The following is a 5,719-nucleotide window of genomic DNA, read 5'->3' as shown; positions in this document are numbered from 1 at the left end:
AATATTGTAACTGAGGCAATTATTACAGTGAAAGAGATCTGACCTAACTGACTCCATCTTGTTTCTAACCTCCAAGCTGCTCTTGTTCATTCCTGGGAGTAGGCTGAAGTAATTTTGGGAGGAACTTAGTTTATGGTTTAACTTTTAAAACAAAGACGTTAACACCCCTTTCCCAAAACAAACCTCATTCCTGCCTAGGGTCTAGATTGCCTTTGCAGGACTAACAAATTAGTCACAAGATTAGAAATTATGGTTTAGGAGTCATGCAGCTGGAGGCTGCAAAATTCTACACCTCCCCAAATTGCTCCTGGGGATACCATCACTGTTTTAAAACATAAGATGAGTTCCTGAGATATTTTGCAGACCCTGCCCTTGATGCATAAGCTGGTGCCACCCAGATTGATAAACTGGCTCATCTGACTTTGTGAACCCCACCAAGTTTTTAGTGCAAGAGGACAACTTTGACTCCCTGTAATTTCATCTCTGATCTGACCAATCAAACCTCCCAATTCACTGGCCTTCCCCCTACCAACCAAATTATCCTTAAAAAATCTGATCCTCAAATGCTCGGAGATACTGATTTGAGTAGTAATAAAACTCCGGTCTCCCACACAGCCTATTCTGCATGAATTACTCTTTCTCAACTGCAATTCCCCCATCTCGATAAATCAGTAATAAGCATCATATCAATTGTTAACTATCAATGTTGTTATTATTATTATTATTACTATTAATACTAGTATTGTAACTACACATAGGCTCAACTGCTTGCTGCTTGCAAAGTCAATAACAGGGATGACATTTAGTGAAAGGAAATTGACTTTATTCCAGAGCTAGCAGTGAGGAAATGGTCAAGGCTAGTACCTTAAAGAAACCATTTCAAACTTTAGACTGGGACAAGGGGCTTACAAAGGGAACTTGGAATGGGGGGCATGTGGAAATAGTCCTGAATACAAGGTCTGTGTGTTCTGTTCTGGTGGCTTTCTTGAGCTGTGCTCCACCTGGAGTGCAGGCTGGCATTATCTCAACCATGACCAGATTGTTGACTAACCACCTTGAGGTAATCTCTGGAATTTTGCAGCTGGGTCTCCCCGCCTGGTCTGTCTCACGATTAGCCCCTGGAACTTCTAAGTAAGCACATAGTTAAGTGTGTATGGTGTAAGTTTAACAAGCATACAGTTACATAAATGTGCATGGTGTAAGTGGGTTGTATGATGGAAAAAGGAGGAAATAAAGGGTTTTCAGGTACTTTTCAAGGCTACGTTCTCAGATTAAGAAGGGAAAAAAAGCTCTAAAATGCATTTCTAGGTGGTATACCCAGTTACGGTATTAGTGAGAGAAAGACAGATGTTAATCTTTTATTTTCTACTAATTCAATGAACAATTTTACAAAATTGCAAACTTTTTGTAGGTTTTTTTTTACTTTTAAGGAAAGAATTGCCAGTTAATATACAAGACCTTTCCTAACACTAAAAATAAGAATTTCAAACTGAAGCAAAGCTGTTCTTAAAATATTTAAAATGAAGAGTATTTAAGGCTGCTTTATTTTTACATTACATATTATTATAAGACAACCTCTTAGATGCCATAGAATACTACATCAAAATTTTTATCACCTGTATATTTTATAATGTGATGTCATTTTAAAATGAAACCCATTGATGTTAATGGGTTTTCCCATATTATTTTTTTCTGACATTATTATTGATATATGCATTTTTTTCTTACCTTGAATCACTATTTACAATCATTTCTAGGAAGAAAAAAATGTCAAAATGTGTTGTTTCTTTATAATGAAATTCTGTGTGAATAGATGCATCTGAGATTTTTTTCTCATTTCAATTCATTCCTCATGTAATATTACATAGCCTGGAGTATAAACAAAAGCTAAAAATAAAAACACATATTTCTTAGCTTGTAACAGCTATGATACGCTTCCTGTAAAGAAGAAATAAGCTAACCAAAATAGCAGTTTCAGAAAACACCTCTTCAAAGAGAAATTGTTTCGAAAAAGTATGATCTTAAATTTAGAGAAGAGCTGAGATGTCAAATAGTTAAGTTTTTACCTAAAGAATCAAATGCCTATGAAACATCAGTTTTTCTAATCATCATTAATCTTTGACTAACAAGTACCTGGGGCGGGAAGCTTGTTACTTAACAAGGCATCCCATTCCTTTGCATTTCTGAAACACTCAAATTGAGTCACAAGTAGCCTCCATGTCATTTCCCTTCAGAAGTCCTGCCTCTACCCTCTATTTTGTAAGAAATAAGTGCACTATCTTGAGATATTCCTTATGACGTAATTCGTAGCTTTTAACTGTCCTAATTGTTCTTCCCTAGTCATTCTTCTTTGCCAGTTTTCCTCTGAAAATCTCAGGCAATTTCAGTCTTGTTTCCTTTCTAACATAAAATATACAAATGTAAATTTAATGAAGCACATAGTTGAAAATCAGAAGACTGCATTTTTCTTTCCTTTTATATAATAACTTTTATTCTGCTTCTTCAAAAAATATCTTAGAACATAGTAGCAACAAAAGCATACATTTAGTCCAAAAATTAGAATTACCTGATTCAGGTCAATTAAATTTAAATGCCTACCATCACCCTTTGCTTTCCATTTTATCATCAAGCATTATATTACTGATTTTAATGTCCAGTTAGCTACTTATCTATATTTGTTGCCAAAATTAATGTTTTTGGTTTCTATTATGGAGTAAATCTGTTCTATAAAGAGCTGAGAAAGTGTTATGTCTTAATTGTAAAATTAGGAGATAAAAAATCAACCTGTTTAAACATATTTCAAAACTCACCAATGAGTTTGAAACATGAAATAAAGTTCTCTCTTCCAATTTGTGAGAAATCAAACACATATATTTTCAAAGATAATTAGAAACAAAGCTGGTCTCCACAGTTTACCTCTGAATGAATAGGTACATACTGTTTGGACGAACGGAGGCAGGATGGCCCACTTCCAGGTTCTTCTTCACCAGCTTTTCCCGCGCGCCAAAATGCAGCCGGCGCCCAGGGAGGGTGCAGACCAACTGGGCATGCGCCAGGTGACGTCAATCCGAAGAGACGGAGACTTACCTGGTCGCACCTGTGGAACGCCACCCCCCCCCCCCCCGCCCCACAGGCCCGTGCCCCGCCTATTGCCCTCCCACTCCTAGAAAAGCCGCTCTTGGCCAGCGTCCCACGCGGCCTTCCTGAGTCTCTCACTCCCGTCGGGATGTTGGGACTGCAGGAACTCCGTCTGAGAGCCTCATGGTGTGCGGGGGGGACTCTGTCGGCCTTCTTTGCCGGAGGCCGACAGACCTGTTCCCCACACCTTAGGTTACCAAAAATAAATTTGCAGTTTTGCTCCTACACTTGCCTACCCGCTGGTTCTTTTGTGCCCGCTTGGCTGGTCTTAGAAAAACAAATCACATACCTGGTGCTTTTATTCATTCTTAGAGAAATCCCACCTGTAGATTGTGTAACTACAGGAATAGATATTTGGAAGAAGATGTCACAAAGAATGCCTCACTCAGGATTGCAGGTGACTCCTTTACAGCTGGGGCAGCATGGTAGAATTTTCATCTATATGTGGGGGTTGGAGGTGGAAGTTGAGGAATGATGATAAATAAGAATAAAAGAAAAATGGAAACATACTTTCGTGGAATTTAAAATAACTCATGCTCTAGTCAAGTTTGTTTTTACAAATATTAAATGAAATTCCAAAAATCTATAACGAAATTGCTGTTAGCAATAGAGCCGGTAGGGAGGTGGGGAAACAGGACCTGCTCTGTTTGAATAAAGTTAATATAAGTGAATAATAAATTATGGGAAGAGAAATAGGCACTCTAGTAATTTTGCATCTTGAAGAACATGTTTTATACATTTATGAAAATTCTCCCATAAATTAAGTAATGTATTAAAGAATGAAAGGAAAGGCAAACATTTTATTCAAACCAGTTGTGTTTTATTTCCCAGTTTTATTATATACCATGGAAAAGTGATTTAAAATTCGTAACTAAACCCTGACTTGCATCAGAAAATAATCTTCAATTCCACTTTTAAATTTACTTTTAAAGAGGAAAATGTGTATTTTACTGAAATCTTGCATTAATAAGATAACTTTGCTTTTTATATAACACTTTGGCCAGAAATCCTGAGTTTTATTCTATGTACTTGCTTACATTTATGTGATGCACCTTAGCAATAAATCTGTGACAATTTAGGCAATGCTGGTAAAGAAGATCTTTAGTTAAACCAAACCAAAGACCTAGGAAGGATTGTAACATCATGTGCTGGCAGTTCCAGGTGAATTAGGCAAACTCTAATTTTACTAACTCAAAGATTATCAGGTATGTACTTGAGATAACTGTCATGTACAACTTGAAGATAATCCCAAGATTTAGTCTGGGACCTTTGTTACTGGAAAGGTGTCCCCATCCAGACCCTAAAAGAAGGTTATTGGATCTTTCCCAAGAAAGAATTCAAGGCAGGTCCATAGAAAAAATTGAACGTGAGTTTATTAGAAAAGTAAAGCAATAAAAGAATGGCTACCCCCTCAGCAGAGCAGCCCCATGGGCTTCTGGTTGCCCATTTTTATGGTTATTTCTTGATTACACACTAAATAAGGGGTGGATTATTCATGCCTCCCATTGTAGATCATATAGGGTAACTTCCTAACATTTCCATGGCATTTGTAAACTGTCATGGTGCTGGTGGGAGTGTAGCACTGAGGATGACCAGAGGTCATTCTTGTCACCATCTTTGTTTTGATGGGTTTTGGCCAGCTTCTTCTTCTGCAACCTGTTTTATCAGCAAGGTCTTTATGACCTGTGCCTCGTGCTGACCTCCTGTCTCATCCTGTAACTGAGAATGTCTTAACCTCCTGGGAATGAAGCCCACCAGGTCTCAGCCTCATTTTACCTAGCCCCTACTCAAGATGGAGTTGCTCTGGTTCAAACAGATCTGACACTTTCATGAGACCTGGGAGAGAAACTGATTCTAGTTAGTGTCTGAGCACTTAGAAATGGATACATAATTTAACTGCACAGCTTAGAATTAGAGTCTAAAGCTCTTATTCTTCCTCTAGGAAGGCACAAATGACTCAACAAATAAATGAGTATTTTAAAACTTACACTGAATTTGGTATTGAACTGATAATCTTTACTAGTTATTGGCCATATAGTATCAATCTAGCTGACGGAGTTTGATGACACTGAATTTGGTAATTTCAAAGGGAGTGCAATATGACTTTTGCTATTGTTATTTATTTATTTTTTGAGACAGGGTTTCGCTCTTGTCACCCAGGCTGGAGTGCAATGGCTCAATCTCGGCTTATCACAACCTCAGCCTCCTGAGTTCAAGCGATTCTCCTGCCTCAGCCTCCCAAGTAGCCTGGATTACAGGCATGTGCCACCATACCTGGATAAATGATGTATACAAAAGAAATTAAGATACATGAATGATGACACTCTATTCAAAACTGAGTCAGAAGTGCTTGGGTAAGGTAATATTGACTGCTATTATTGAGCCTGCATCTGTCCTTCACCGTGCCTTATATTTGTCATGTCAGTTAATTGCCACAATTATGTTATGTTATTGCTATTATTATGAACTCTATATTATCGATGAGGAGACCGATTTGTAAAGAAATTGACTTGCCTGCATTGCAGAGCAAGTAAATATCCTAACCATATGAAAGCCAGTTCTGTTTAGCCCCAGACCCTTT

This window comes from Piliocolobus tephrosceles, chromosome 3 (genome assembly GCF_002776525.5).
Source record: "Piliocolobus tephrosceles isolate RC106 chromosome 3, ASM277652v3, whole genome shotgun sequence".
Classification (NCBI taxonomy): Eukaryota; Metazoa; Chordata; class Mammalia; order Primates; family Cercopithecidae; genus Piliocolobus; species Piliocolobus tephrosceles.
This window is presented reverse-complemented; position numbering follows the sequence as displayed.